Below are 16,997 nucleotides of genomic sequence, written 5' to 3'. Positions count from 1 at the left end.
TTAAAGTTGGGGAAATTAATACCTCTCAAATTCCTTTTCTTAAGTATTGCTTTAGCTATTAATGGGTGTTTATTGTTCCAAATGAATTTTCAAAAGTGTTTGATTCACTTCTTTGAATAATGTTATGGGTGTCTTTAGAGGGATTACATTAAATCTGTACAATGATTTGGGAAGTATGCCATTTTAATGATGTTAATCCTGCCAATCCAAGAGTAGGGTATGAATTTCCATTTTTGTTTGTCTTCTCTTATTTCCTGTAGCAGGGTTTTATAGTTTTCTTTGTATAGGTCCTTCACATCTTGAGTCAAATTGACTCCAAGGTATTTGAGTTTGTGTAACTCTAAGGTGAATGGGGTTGTTTCCTTACTGTCCATTTCTTCCCTGTTATTATTGGTGTATAAAAAGGCCATTGATTTTTGATCCCCTTTGCTTTTGTATTAAAAAAAGATCAGCATGGAAAGCTTTCACTTGATTTTCACTAATCACATCTATACGCAAGTCCCTATACAAGAGTCTTATTTTCTTAAAGTTAAACTGCACCAGTGGACTAACATATGCTCTTTTCCTTTGGTTTTATCACCAAATTTCAATGAAGAAGACAGTGAATCAAATAAAACAACCGAAACAACACCGGAAACAATTCAGGTATGCTTAGCAGTGTGTTGATTGACTTTAGGGTATGGTTCTTGGAATTTTTTTCTCTTAACTTTTACTTTCATTTTTTTTTTGCATGTACACCAAAATAAAACAGGAGGACCTTACGAAACATACTGGTATGTACTGTGAATTCACTCACTTAATAAACTTGTAGAAAGGGTGCATTCTTACGTTGAGATCTGTAGCGATTAGAGGTATCTGCTTTCAGCACCCAATTCTTGTCCATAATAATCATTTACAAGTTTCGTCATCATAATGGTCCCTTCTCTGCTCTACCGGCACTCTTCAGCTATTTGTGGGAAGGTTCCTACCATGGACTGGTTGTCTGGCCTTCATCTATGTTGCCTCTGGATATTATTACCATACTATCTTTTTTTTTTCTTATAAGTGGTAGAATATTCTATCTACAGAGACAGAGAGCACTGAGAAAGACTGAGATGATGAAAATTAAATGTAACTGGAATTAGTAATGCATTAATTCATTACATTTTGAAAATGTAGCTTAGTGCCATGTGGTTTTCCCTGTGTCTTTCAAGTTGCCTTTAATTACAATGGGAGAGCTCTTTCTTTACCTTACTTTTCAGATACTTTGAAGACCACCTGGGCCACGCTAGTGGTGGTAAGTTTACCTTTTAAATTGTTATGTTAAAAATAGATTGTTTTATTTCTTTTAGAATAAAATTTTAAGATTCTCAGAGCATTAACAGTTTTTAAGACTTATTTAAGAGTTTTAAGAGACACTGTGTAGACAAGAAATACAATGTTTTAGGTGGAAGAGTTGACGATCTGTCTCTTCTTCACCCTTATAACTTGGTAAATTCCAGTTTGTCAATTAAATAAACTTCTCTGATAAGTGAATAAGTCCTCTTTTACTGAGACCCAAAATACTTAGACAGTGTGATAGAGGCTGTTCTGCACTTTGACAGCTGTAGCTCAAATAAGTAAGAAACATGTCCAGCCCCACTGGACTCTAGGGATGTGTGTCAGTGGAAAAGATCCTCAGACTATTATTGATTTACCTCTTATTTCTTGCAACCTTTGGTCAACCCTATTTTTCCATCTGGCTTCCTATTGACACAGAAACCTCTGAAGGCCTAGTAAACATGGGGGGAGTCTGACTGTCATACTGTTTCCTTTCTTTAGGATGGCAAAAGAAAAATTTCAAACAATGGTATGTACTTGGAGTGATTCACTCAAAATTTTAAGATCTTTATACAGGAGAGTCATTCTTATTTTGGGTTCTGTTGGGGTTAGAGGTATCATTTAAAGAGAGTGTGCATGTATACCAGTGATACCATATCGATGGGCTTTCTTTTCATTCATTTGTACCCCAGAATGACACTGGATTTTTGAATATTTTATATCAATATTATCTTATCTCCTTTGCTATTCTTTGTATATATATAAGTATTGAACTTGCAAAGATATAGTATATATAGTAAACCTATATATACCATTTCTTTGCAAGTTCAATACTTACTTTAAAATCTTGTTTTCTCTGTGAAATTTTTATGACAGTCAATTTTATGTCTGATTTGCCCCAAATTCTTACATGATTGTGCTTTAAAAAAACAACAACAGTTAAATGACAAATTGACAGATGGGATATGGAAGGATAGAGAAGACTGATGACTTTTGTTTGTTTTGACTTTTGGAGCCACACCCAGTAATGCTTAAGATAAACAGCATTACTCTTCTTGTTATACTCTTTGCAGTGCTCAGAGTCCATATGGGATGCCAGTGATTGAACCTGGGTTGGCCATGTGCAAAGCAAGGTCCCTGCTCCCTATGCTGTACCACCAGACCTCGGTGATGAATTTTGTAAAGTTTCAAAGCCAATGCATGAGGAACAGATCCCCGGATTTCATCCTCTAGATTTTTTTCACTTATCAACTGTGTGGTAGAGACACAGAATAAATGTTTTGTGTCAAATATTTATGAAATTTTTGAATCTGGCTGTTAATCTAGTCCTTATTCATAAGAGATTTCAGCACTACATTGACAATTTTGTCACAAAGTCTCTCTTCTTTTTTCCCCTCATATTTTTTTGGAGAATGATGTGCTTAAAAGATTGTTCATAGTACAGTTAATTTGTTTTCGCAGATCCAAAATATTCAGGATTGGGTTTCAATCATGCAATGTGTAACCAAGTGCCCATTTCCCACCACCAGTGCCCCAGGTTTTCCTCTGCCCTCCTCCTGATACCTATGGAGCAGGCATTTTTCTTCTCCCTCTTTGCCTGTCTCTCACACACATGGACAAAACAAACACACACGCGCGCACATACACACACACATTTTTTCTTACGCTGCCCCCTTTTACATACAGTTGTTTGTAATATTATTACTAATGGGTATCATATCTGTCATTTTGACTTCTTTCAGTACCAAATTCTTGTCCAGCATAATTATTTCCAAATACCATTGTCACAGTTGTCCATTCTCTGCACTAATGGCACCCCTCAACTATATTTGAGAAGATTCTGACCATGGACTGGTCCTCCAGGCCCTCATCTCTATGGTCTCTAGATATTATTACCATACTACCTTTTTTCTAATAAGGGGTAGAATATTTTATCTACGGAGACAGAGTTCACTGAGAAGACTTTGAGATTATGAGAATTATTTTTTGAAGTTAGTGGGATTAGTAATATACTAATTATGTCTATAGTTATTATATACTTATATATTATTTTATATACTTATATATGATTATACAATATAATTTGTAATATATTAGTTATGTCATAATTAAATTATGACATGTAGCTTAGTGCTATGTGGTTCTCTCTGCATCTTTCAAATTGCCTTTGCTTACAAAGTCAGATCTGTTTTTCTCCCTTCCTTTTCGGTTCCTGTTGGCCTTCCTCCTCTGAAATCGATAGCTGAGCAGAAGTTGTTTGCTTACTTTTAACCAAATATACCCAAAGAACATTCACTTATATAGTCATGGGGTGGGCTGAGTACAGTCTCAGCTCGCCCATGAAACTGACAGTTCTCTTCTGTCTTTCAGTAATTACTGAAGAGTTAAAAATAGAAGATATTGAAGATGTTTAAGAGAAAGTTTATTTTTGTATTTTAATTTTTTTGTTTTTCAATAAAAGGACTTTATTTTGCACGAATATTTGTTTCAGGAATTGCTTTGAAGGTAGTAAAGGTAGCAAATTTTCTTAGAACCAAACTTTAAAATTGCTCTTATTGGGCCATTAAAACAGCAGATTTAATACTACATTTTATACTACATTTATATCTGTGAACTCCAAAATAATTATGTATTTAGAAGTTACAGTGTTGTGACATATAAATTTAGATTACAAATCAAATCAATGATATGCTTAAAAAATCTAAGAAATTTGGAGCCTGAGCAATAGGACAGCAGGGTGGGTGCTTGCCTTGCACGCAGCTGACCTGGGTTCCATCCGAGCCTGCCAATAATGATTCCTGAGCACAGAGTCAGGATTAACCCCTGAGTGCTACTGGAGTTACTAATCCAAGTATTCATTTGCCTTCTCTCTCTCCCCTTCCTCATGTGACAGGGATTGTTGCTGGGATGCCCTGAGTGGTACATGCATGGCTCTCTCGGGTTGCACATGTAGTATCAGCTCACTTGCTTGCACTGCTCATTATTACGGTTGCACACACTAGCATCCACTTTCAACCCAGGGCTTGCTGAGATCATGCATGTGGTTGTGGTACTCAAATATTTTCTGGAGTAGACATACTATTGTGGCACTTGGCATTACAAATGGTACTGCTGCTTTAACTGGATTTGGTATGTAGAATGATGCCAGGGAGTTAACTGTGGGCCTCACACATGTGAGGCAGAAGTTCTCCCAATGGCCACCCTCAGTCTTCAGGTATATGTTCTTCTTTTATTCCCCCTGGTATGGAGCATAGGAGTTGGGCTACACAGAAACTGTTCATGGTTGGTCCTTCCTATCTCTATGTTCCAGAATGAACTACTGGGGATCGAACCAGAGTCACTTGCTTGCAACGCAAGTGGCTTCCCTCCTAGATATCTGTCTAGACACCCTTTTTTATTTGTTTTTATTTTGTTTTAGGTCACACCTGGTAGTACTGAGGGCTAAATCCTGGCTCTGCACTCAGGGATCACTCCCGTTGGGTCTCTGGGGATCATATGGGAGGTTGGCAATCAAACCTGCAAATGCCCTACCTGCTGTGCTACTCCTTTGCCCCAAGACAAGTGATTTGAGGGTGAGACTTAGTATCGTGACAAGCTGGTGACAAGCTTGTGTCTTCTGTCTAATTTAAAGGTCTAGGAAAAGGTTTCTTCAAAGAAAGGTGGTGGGGCCGGAGAGATAACATGGAGGTAAGGCGTTTGCCTTTCATGCAGAAGGTCATCAGTTCGAATCCCGTTGTCCCATATGGTCCCCCGTGCCTGCCAGGAGCAATTTCTGAGCATGGAACCAGAAGTATCCCCTGAGCACTGCTGGGTGTGACCCAAAACACCCACCCACATACACCCACACCCACACCCACAAACACAGACACACACACACACACACACACACAAAGTGGTAGTTGAGTGTCTATTTTCTCTAGAACTTTAGTTTTTATTGGGTCCACACCTAGTGGTGCTCAGAGCTACTTGACTCTGCACTCAGGAATCACTCCTGCTGGGCTAGGGATACCACCTGGGATGCCAGGGATCAGATCTGGATCAGTCATGTGCAAGGCAAACACCCTCCTGCCCCCTGTCCTATATTGCTCCAACCCTTCTCTGAAATTTTAGTAAGTCTTAGCTCCAGAAGAGGAGGTAAGATTCATATCTCAAAGAAAGTTATGGAGGCCCTGGAACAACAATATAGCATGTTTGCTCTGCATGCAGCCTACTAGAATTCAGTCCCCAGCACCCCATATGGTCCTTCGAGCCCCACCAAAAAACAGAGCCAGGAGTAAACCCTGAGTACTGCTGGGTGTGGCCCCGAATGTTTTTAATTCTTTTTGTTGATTCGTTTTTATTTTTGCTTTGGGGAGTTAAAGTCTACAGTGCTTGAAGATTGTGCCATTCTTAGGGGTGCTGGGGGAACATGGAGACAGGGATCAAACCCAGGGATCAAAGCTCATGCAAAGTCTGTGCTCCAGCTCTCTGAACCTCCTCCCCAGCCCTAAAATTGATCCTTTTTTTTTTTTTTTTTTTTTTAGAAAGTAGCTCACTATTTTTCTTTGAGATGTCAAATGTTTTGTGGATTTCATCTCTCAGACATGGCTGTGTATTGAGTCAGCATCATATGTTCCAGTTTAAAAGCCATTAATTTAGGCTTCTGAAATGATAAAAATATTAGAAAGCATCAACAAAATACTTTCTCTACAAGACATACTGAGGTCACCTGCTTGTTTATTCTGATAAAAAAACGACTAAAAATACTTTAGTAGCATAATCATAGATTATGAGGGCAGTATTCAGGGCTGAGAGGAGTGAAGGAGGGGAATTGATCTTTTCCGTCTGCTCTTTGGAGCTTAGGATGAGGAATTTACAAGGACAGTTTCTGGTACAAAAGAGAATCTGATCCAAAAGACTAGCAATCACTTTAGATTCCAGAATATTTATGTACAAAATCGATGTGGGGTTCTTTAATCAGCTGCCCATCACCTCCAAGAACTGCAATAGTAATAACAATCAAAGGCCTTTCTGCTACTCTACTGCATTAATTAGTATCCTACAGAAGTGACAATATTAGAGGGTCTGGAGAGATAGCACAGCATTAGGGCATTTACCTTGCCTGCAGCAGATCAATACAAATGGTGGCTTGAAGCCCAGCATTCCATATGGTCCCCCGTGCCTGCCAGGAGCGATTTCTGAGTATAGAGTCAGGAGTAATCCCTGAGCGCTGCCGGGTGTAAACAAAAAAGAAAAAAAGGAAGTGACAATATTAGAGAGTAATACTGTCAAAGTCCTGGCCAGAATGTAATGAGATGTCAGAGGCCCAAGGTTTAATCCTATATGACTGGCACTGAAAAAAAAAAAAAAAAACACATAAAAAGCAAAAGAGTAACCCTGAGCTGGAGCAACAGCATAGCAGGTAAGGCATTTATTTGCCTTACATTTAGCTTATCCAGGTCCTATTCCCTCTATCCCCAGCATCACATATAATCCCTGGAGCCTACCAAGATTCATTTCTGAATACAGAACCAGGAGTGTGGCCCAAAAACTTAAAAAAGAAAGAAAAATTCTAGGAACCAAAAGCAAAAAGAGCCTTCCAATAAAATTTTAAGTTTTCATTGATCATTTAAAAACGATAGTGAGGGGTGGGAGAAATAGCATGGAGGTAGGGCATTTGCCTTGCATGCAGAAGGTTGATGGTTTGAATCCGGGCATTCCATATGGTCCCCCGAGCCTGCCAGGAGCGATTTCTGAGCGTAGAGCCAGATGTAACCCCTGTGCACTGCCGGGGTTGACCCAAACACCAAAAACCAAAACCAAAACCAAAACCAAAGAACAAAACGATAGTGAGGCCAGAGTGATAGTAAGTGGAGGAGGTGCTTGCCTTTTATGCAGCCACCCAGGGGTCGATCTCCTGCTTCCAATATGTTCCCCAGCACATCCAGGAGTGATTCCCGAGTGTAGAGCCAAGATGAAAGTTTGAGTGTCACTGGGTGTGGCCCCAAACCCAAACCCAAAGCGAACAAGTAACAGGGGAAGCCAGGGAGCTAGCTGCATGCACTGGAGTGTGGACTTTGCAGGAGAACTCTCGGGTTCTTTTCTTCCGTGGCACTGCCTGGTACCGCCGACCAACCCTGTGAGGTGTGCCCACCAAGCACGAATCCAGAAGTTGCTCCGGAGTGGCCGCCAAACTAAAAAAAGTAAATACAATAAAATAAAACAAAACAAGACATCCCCAAACAACGGACTACCTAAGAGTGACTCTCCGTCACAAAGTTGGGGATAAAAATCACCCACTGTCCTCATGGGCAATGCGCAGCCTTTGCTACCGACAGCACTAGCCCTGGAATCCTTAGGCCTCAGTTCTCCCAGGTCTTCGGGCTGCCTTGGCCTCCAGAGGTTGGAGAACAGGGACTGCAGAGTCCTGTCGCCTGTCTGCTCCGAGTGACCAATGGCCCAGAGGGGGAAAAGCGCAGGCAACGTGGACGTGGCTCTCCACTGGACGGCGTCAAGATAAAGTCGGTGAAGTGGACCAAGGGCCGGCCAGTCCTTCAGTCCGGTCTTCTAGGCATCCCAGCATTTCTGTTTCACTTCCAAACACAAGTCTTCCGTCCTCCTTTTGCTGGTGAAGACGCATGTCCGTGTAGGACCGTGGTGCCCCCAGGGAAGGGGACTGTCTGTCTGGTCGCCAAACACCTTGGCCAGGACGCTGCGCAGCATGCTCCAGCAGGCGCAGCCACATATACTTGACATTGCCCTGGAAGGTCATGGTCGTGGTGGCCCCAGTCCATCAGGCCGCCCTGATGGGAAGGGAAGGGGAGGGGAGTGGAAAAGTGGGGAGGAAGGAAGGGAAAGGCAAAGGGAAAGGCAAAGACAAATGGAAAGGAAAGGGAAGGGGAGTAGTGGAGGGCAGCAGTTTTGTGGACCTTGGATGGCGCTGAGCCAAAAGCTCCCCAGGCCCGACCAGGGACCACCATGCCTGCTGTAGAGAGAGCCAAGTCCCAGCCCAGGCCTTCAGCCGGTGGCTCCCAACACTTGAGAAAGTTGTGAGTTATTGGAGCCTGGAATTGTGGAAACCGCAATAACTTGATGAATTAAAAAGGTGTGCCTTTCCGGAGACTCATGATCAAGATGTCTCGAAATCAAAGAAAGCTGTTTTCCTCTCTCGCTCTCAATGTCTCTCCTATAAATAAAGGAGGGTCAACGAAAGCAGAAGTTGGTTCTTTGAAAAAATAAACAAGATTGATAGACCATTGGCAAAACTCACAAAGCAAGAGAGAGAAACTTTATAACGCGTATTAGAAATGAAAAGGGGGAGATCAATACAGATACTGCAGAGATTCAAAGGTTATTCAGAGAATATTTTGAGAAACTCTATGCCACTAAAGATGAGAACCTGGAAGAAATGGATAAATTTCTAAACTCATATAACATTTCACGGTTGAATAAAGAAGATGTAGCATATCTAAACACCCCCATCACTATTGAGGAAATTAAAACTGTAATCAAAAATTTGACCAAAAACAAAAGCCCAGGCCCTTTCTTTCTTCCTTCCTTCATTTCCTTCCTTCCTTCCTCTTCCTTCCTTCCTTCCTTCCTTCCTTCCTTCCTTCCTTCCTTCCTTCCTTCCTTCCTTCCTTCCTTCCTTCCTTCCTTCCTTCCTTCCTTCCTTCCTTCCTTCCTTCCTTCCTTAATTCCTTCCTTCCTTCCTTCCTTTTCTTCCATTATTCACTTTTTAAATATCATTATTAGCCTTTTGAGGTTAGTGGAATCATATTTTAAAGAAGCAAAAAACTGAGCTTTTGTGAGAACAAGCCACTTGTCCAAGTCACTGGAAGTAGTGGCAAAAGGAGTTGATGACTGTGATCTGAGGACACAGGTGAGCACATAGACATGAACAGACAATTTCTGTAACAATCACCTTTGCATCACTTGGACATTCATTCAGTGGCCTTAGAGTGAAAAAAGTAGACAGTCATCAGGTTCTGTTAGAATTACTATTTTTGTTCATCTGTTTGATACCGAAGGCTTCACGGAGAACCATATTTTAGGAAAAAAGCCTAACAGACCTTCACCACCAAAAGCTTTCTGGGCAAATTTAAAGAAGGAATGAGAACTCTCTTAGGGAATTGCCCCCTGAGAATTTTCCTTCATTTTCAACCTCTTGTCCTGTACTTTTGGCATTTCTCTGCCATAAACATCAGTGAGTCAGCAGAGTGCTTTTAGCACACACTCCCTGTGTGGCCCAATGGAGACTCCAACTCTGTAGGAGTATGTAACTGCCAAGGGCCAAATACATCAGTCTTTCTGCCCTTCAGAGGAGTGGCAGAGTGTGGAAGAACAGAAAAAAAATCAGGTAAATTTACATATAAAAGCATGTCATTCATTTTCAAGTAATAAAATGACTAAATGCATGTACATTTTAATTGCTTTTTTTTTTTTTTTTTTGGTTTTTGGGCCACACCCTGTGACGCTCAGGGGTTACTCCTGGCTATGCGCTCAGAAGTTGCTCCTGGCTTCTTGGGGGACCATATGGGACGCCGGGGGATCGAACCGCGGTCCGTCCTAGGCTAGCGCAGGCAAGGCAGGCACCTTACCTCCAGCACCACCGCCCGGCCCCTTAATTGCTTTTTTTTGCCTATTATGACAACTTTCTAAATAGAGGCATGATAATAATTGATAATAGTGCAAAAAAGAATCATAGGAAAATGCAGCTAGAATTGACTTCCCACATAAATTGTATTCATGGAGTATGAATGTCCTTATTACCTTCTTTCTTTTCTTTTTAAAGCATTTTATTGAATTTCAATTTATTTTATACTTTATTTAAACACTGTGGTTTACCAAGTTATTCACAATAGTTATTTCTGGCAGTCATTGTTCCAATACCAATTCCAGAACCAATATGACCTTCCCTCAACTATTGTCCTCAGTTTTTCACATAAACCCAAATCTGCCCTTTTCGTCGACAGAAAATAATTTATTTTATATTGTTCCTTACAACAAAATAGGTAATGGAACACTCAAAAATCTTCGGGAAAATGGTTATATTTCACATGGGGTCATTAAGTCATTGTCTGAATGTTTACTAAGCTATGTGTTGTTAGTGAATCTTCTGTGTTATTGTTTTTGTTTATTGAGCTTAGTCAGCTTCTATGTTGCTTTCCCATCAACTTGCTATGTTTCTAGTGGGCTGTCAGTGAGGAATTTGGAGGTACTGTGGAGCTGCATATGCAATCCTGCACTTCCAGGATCTGTTGAATAGGGCTCTTGTGTTTATATGGCAGAGGCTGTGAGTGTGGCTGCTGAAGAGAGGAGAGAAAGAAACAGTAAGTTGATGGAAGTAAAGCAGAAACATTAGGCAGAGGATTTGGAGCACAGGATTTAGTGCTATGGGAGGTCACAGGATGCCTGAAAACCATAACTCTCTAGCATGAATAAATGAGTCATTATAATGGCAGAAATACAGGGTCAGACCCAAGGAGACAGGAGGTTGTGGAGGGTCATGGTCACTGGGTGGTGATGGTGTGCAATAACATTTTTTATTAATGCCATAAACTTGAGCACAATTATATCCCTAATACATAAACTATAATAAAATTATTTCTTAAAAACTAATGGGACATTCTTAAAATTATATGGAAGTCCACGGGGTTCAAATTAGTACAGTCACGATGTGGAGGTGGGATGAGGGATGTGTTGTTGACATGTATAGTAGTGGAACAAGATGTAGGGTGGGCTAAATTTTAATTTTTAAACACATACAGTGTTTTAAACCTGTAACCTAAAATGATACAGTAGAAAAACAATGAGAATTTTAAAAATTTTTATGAATAAATTTAATACAGTGAGTGTTACTAGAGCCTGTCTAAGATTTACTGGATTGTGGTTAGTGCTAGTTGAGTGTTATGATATTCTAATTTAGGCTTACTAAGGCTGGTAGATGACTATGTAACTTTCCCATCAGACCTTCTCTGTAATACAACTAGGCTGATACTATTATAAGATATGGACGTGTCAGGGTTTATAGATCTAAAACAAATAAGGTGACTTGGAAGCTTGTGATAAGATTAGTAAGAGTTGGACCATTTCTGTCAGAGATTATGTAGTGGGTGGCGTTGCGTTGTTGTAGTTCATGCAGAAAGGGGAATCTGAAACTTCTTTCCCTTTCAAAATGTCACATAGGGATCAGGCAGCACTGGGATACCTGGGAAGTATCAAGATATATTATATTGTTTTGGATCTTGGAGGAGGAGCCTGGTCATTTTTTGCTGGAAAGATGACAGTCAAGGGTCCATATGAATGCAGGCTTTCAAACCTGAGTTAGCAGTAGGCAGAACAAGTTCCTTACTCATTGTGCTATATCTTTCCAGTTCCATAGAGTCAAGAAATTTTCTGTAATGCTGAGTACGTTACAATTCTTCATTTAAACAATGCAGTTACCTTTGACTCACCTCAGCTTCTCTTTATTTGCATAAACCATGGTCAAAGTAAAGTAACAAATATATTAATGAATCCATTCTAACAAGTCAGTATCTAAGTCATTGCTACTTTAAGAAATCTTGGCACATCAGCAGTGCGTATTGATGAAAACATGACTTCTAGTTTTGCTTAGAATTTTTACACGATCTGTAGCTGGAGTGATAGCACAGCTTTAGGGCATTTGCCTTCTACACAGTCCACCCAGGACAGACCAGGTTTGATTCCCTGCATCCAATATGGTTTCCCTGTGTCAGCCAGGAGTGATTTCTGGGTGAAGAGCCAGGAGTAATCCCTGAGTGTCACCGGGTGTGGCCCAAAAACAAAACAAAAAAAAAAACAAAAAAAAAAAAAAAAAAAAAAAGATTCCGAGTGTGCCCAAAGCCTAGGGGACCTGAAATGTGGGTAGATCAGTGTCCCTGAAGGCAATCATAGAGTATGAGTGATGAGGCAGGCCACCAGGGAAATGGTGATTCTGGAAGATAGAGGTCACAAGTCTGATTTCTGCAGGACAGGGGCTTGGCCCACTCCCTCTTTCTGAGAAGGCCAACTTTCTACTGCATGGGTTGGCATAACCATAATCTTTCAAAGCTCAGTTTATATCTCCTTCAAGAAAATAGTGGGACTAGAGAGCTGGCTTGGTTCCAATTTGGTGACTGCATTAGTGGGCATAATTACAACTGCCAGACTTCCCTAAAGAAGAACGAAATGTGGGAAGGGGGCCCACTCTCTTAAAAAAAAAAAAGCCCTATTCTTTATTTTTAAGAAAGATATACATTCTAGGATTGTCAACCCCTACTTTTAGTAATGAAGGAACCTTCATTTGTCCCTAGACAGCCCAATATAATGATAACATTGTACCTTTCCTTTGTGTGTGTGTGTGTGTGTGTGTGTGTGTGTGTGTGTGTTTTGTTTTTGTTTTTGGGCCAAACCTGGCGAGACTCTGTTTATTCCTGGCTAAGTGCTCAGAAATTGCTCCTGGATTGGGGGACCATATCGGATGCCGGTAGATCTAACCGAGATCCATCCTCTGCTAGCACAGGCAAGGCAGACACCTTACCGCTTGCACCACAGCTCCGGCCCAACCTTTCTTTTTGTGATATGGTTGTTAAATGAACTGATTTGCATGTGTTGTACAACCCTTCCATTCCTGGGATATAACCTGCTTGATTATGGAACATTATGTTTTGATGTGTTGTCGGATTCATTCCACTAAGATTTTATTAAGAAAATGTTCATTTTAGGGCCAGAGGGCCGGTGATCTTGGCTATTTCTTGGCAGGGCTCGGGGAACTTGCCACAGATCAAACCTGCCTGGGTATGTAAGGCAAGTGCTGGAACTAGCTCCACAAATGCTTTTGTTAATGTTTGTATCAATATAATCATCAGGGAGGATCATCTGAAATGCTCTATTTTTTAGGATCTCTATCTCCTTTGGCAGTTACTGTGATATTTCTATTTCTAATTCTTCTATATATTTGAAGAGTTGTGAAGTGAACCTGGTATGAAGTTTGTGGAAGAAGAGTTTGTGAAGCTCACCAGTGAAGCCAACAAGATCAGGGTTATATTCTTTTATTTTTTTAATATAATTTTTATTTTGATCATAGTGGCTTACATATTGTTGACAATAATATTTTAGGCGCATATTTACATAAAATCAGGGGGATTCCCATCACCGATTTGCCCTCCCTACACCTCCGTTCTCATTCTACCTCCCATATCCTCCTCCCTCACCGCCTGGGCTGCTAGAATATGTGGTCCCCTCTGTACCTAGCTTACTACTCAGTAGTTTTGCACCTGTTTAGTCTTGGTGCCTCCCTTATTTCCCCCTCTAACTAGGAGGCAGGACTAGATAGTTCAAGTTATGTGGTTTTGTTGAAGAAGAGAAAAGTATTAAACTGGGGTAAAAATCAAATATGCCAAAAATGGGCAGAATCCTTCTAGAGGCTCTCATCATCGGTTTGAGAGACAAAGGGGAAAAAGTAGGTGAAACACCCCAACAGTACAAAAAGAAGTGTCAAATAAAATATCTAGTGAGCACTCCAACAATAATTATAAGCACTACAAAAAAAACCATGGTCTTAAAAAAAAACAACCCATGGTCTTGAGATAAAAAAACATGGCAGAGCACATAAAGAAAAAAAATTAAAAAAATAAATATAAATAGAGACAATACTTTCAATAACCACACCAAAACAAAGAAATTAACAAAAAGTAGATAGGTAAATAAAAAAAAATGTTTTGTGCTTTTTGCTTTTTTTTCCCCCTCCTGCACAGGCACAGTAAATATTGGGGTCATTCGAAAAGGAATTCACTTGGCCTAAGAGATACGGGATTTCTCCACCCTTGGAGTATATTGTCATGGGATTAACTATAGACTCCGTTCAGGTTCATTTACTCTCCCCTTGGTGCTTTTGTGGTGTTTGGAAGACTTCTTCTCCGTCCTGGGTGATAAAATCAGACCTCTGTACCTAGAGATTTCAGTATCTGCGAAGGTTCAGGAGTGGAACTTATGATGAAGTGTTTCTTTGTAGTTCTAGAAGTTCTGTTACCTGTGTCATTTTAATCCATCTTCTGTGGTTGGTGGTCTTGGTCTTTGCGCTGATCCTAGGATGGAACCTAGGATAGCGTCTTTCGTTGTATTTCCAGAAGCCCCATTCCGTTGCAATTGTCTCACCCAGACCTTTGAAACTGGAGATCATGGTTGTTGTGCAGGTCGTAGCTCAAACCCTAGATTAGGGCTTTTTTATTGGTCCCAGGATACATACAGTCCGGTCATGGTCTAGCAGACAGTCATCTGTAAATTGCGATATTGGCTTTTGAACAAAGGGTGACAAGTCTTCTGATATTGTCTTATTGTTAGCTGGTGAGGTAGGATAACCTGCTCATAGGTCAAGTTGTTCCCATTTTCCTTTTTGTCAGGATATCATATTAGAGCTGGCACTTGTTGGTGTTAAGGATTTGTCCCGGATGGGATTTGTTTCCTGTAGCTGTTGTGAAGAACTGTGTCACTTCTATGTCTGGGATCCAGGGTTCAAGGCTGGATGGATGGTGTCTAATCATCTAAGGTCTAAGTTGGATCCACGTGACATATTTTCAAGGTGGGAGATATCCCTGTATTGTAAACAAGTATGAGTTCTTATCCCTAGTAGATAAGAGCTTGTTTTTATACGTAAGATTTCCCCCCCCCCTTTTTTTTAGTGTGTCTTTGCAGGGAGAAATGGTGCTACATTATATTGCCAGTGCATTTGGGGGTGGAAAGAGAAGAAAACAGAAACAGGTCACACACCTAAAAAAGATAAAAATAGGAATAAAAATATATGTGCTCACATATGTACATGAAGAACAAACATTAAAAAAAATGAAATAACAAAGTAATTAAAGGAACAAAGTGATGCAAGAGACTACCATACTTTTGGGGAAAAGGAGGTAAAGAGGTGGTTTAATACAGGCCTTATACTTAGGATGGAAGTATAGGTTTCCCCATTGTCTTTTGAGATTTTCTTGTGGTGTGTGGGTTCCCAGGCACCTTTTCACAACACACCCTGACCTTCTTGAGATTGGCAAAAGATTTGTGGCAGGAAGGTCTTGGAAGAGTTCTTGCATTGGGGATACTTGAGCTAAGTCCGGTTTCAAGTAACAGTCCACGTTAGGGGGAGTTGGTAGGGAGGGCGGCGCAGCATGAGTCAGCAAGGGAGTTGGTTGCCTTTTCTTGCTGGGGACGAGGTGTAGGTTTGACTGGGTGTCCTTTCGCTTAGGTGCTGGGTACTGGTTCGTTGAGGTAGGAGGTCAGTCTTGATACCTAATGGATTAAGAACTGAGGGTGAAGAGTTTTAATAAGGTAGGAGGTCTGGATGAGATTGAGGGGTGAAGGAATAGTCAGATTTCAAAAGGGGGGAAAGGGGAAAGTATATGGGAGGGGCAGGAAAGAAGAAAAGAGAAAATACATTAAAAAGCAAAGGAGAAGAAAAACAAAAAACGAAAAGAAAAAAGAAAAAATAAAGTAGTGAGAGGAGAGGAGAAAATAGCAAGGGAATGCTAGTTTGCTTGAATGTGTTCGATGAGTAGGGCCTATAGTATAAGTCTGTAGGTCACAGTTGCTGCTTCGGTGGTCTGACTGGTCACGTGCTTCAAATCCTAAAAGAAGGTATAACCTAGAGATAAAGTGTATGTGAAAGAGTTTTCTCGGGACATTCTCATAGTGCAAGCTGGGTATGCTATCTTGTGTGACTGAGCCCTGAGATGCCATCTTAATTTGTCCACCCTTTGTATCCAAGAACACCTGTGGACAGAAAAGCTGAGAGGTTATTTTAAATATAGTAAGATTAAGGCATTAAAACATATTGTTATGAGATGTTTCCATTGGGGTCAGTGATTTCCTTTGACATTCTTTACCTGTGATCCTGTATAAGATCCCTAAGGGATTATTATGAGCCTTTGTAGTAGAAGGCTGATTACATACCTGTTCTCTCTATGCTGCTGTTTCTGCTGTTGCTGATTTCTTTGTGGTATAATGTGTAGTCAAGAGTTTGTGTTGTTCCTCTTTCATGTGTTTTGGGCACTGCTCCCTAGTATATGTTGACTGTTACAGTGTTTGGAGTTTCTACCTGTTAAACCCTGTTATTTGATTGTTGAGTATTAGTTGTATATAAGGTGATGTTCTAGGTGCTTCAGAATAGTGCTATCATTCTGTGTTTATCTTTTGTCTTCTGACTTACTTCCTGTAACATAATATGTTCTAGGTCCATCCACGTTGCTGCAAAGTCTGTGATTGTATCATTTCTGACTGCCATGTAGTATTCCATTGTGTATAGATACCACATCTTAATGATCCAGTCATCTGTTGTTGGACATCGAGGTTGGTTCCAAGACTTGGCTATTATACTGAGTGCTGCGATAAATAGTGGGGTGCACACGTACTTTGGAATGAATGTCCTTCCAACTTGGGGGTATATACCTAGGAGAGCAATTGCTGGGTCAAATGGCAGCTCAATTCTGAGTTCTTTGAGCACTCTCCAGACTGTTCTCCATAGGTGTTGGACTAGGGGGCATTCCCACCAGCAGTGGATGAGAGTGCCTTTCATACCACATCCCCACCAACAGAGATTGTTCCCATTATTTTTGATGTGAGCCATCCTCACTGGTGTAAGGTGGTATCTCATTGTTGTCTTGATTTGAATCTCCTGATCAGGGTTATATTCTAAGGAAAATTCTTCTTCATGATTTCTGATTCATCAC

This window comes from Suncus etruscus, chromosome 3 (assembly GCF_024139225.1).
Source record: "Suncus etruscus isolate mSunEtr1 chromosome 3, mSunEtr1.pri.cur, whole genome shotgun sequence".
In the NCBI taxonomy this organism is placed as follows: Eukaryota; Metazoa; Chordata; class Mammalia; order Eulipotyphla; family Soricidae; genus Suncus; species Suncus etruscus.
Note: the sequence above shows the minus strand (reverse complement) of the source record.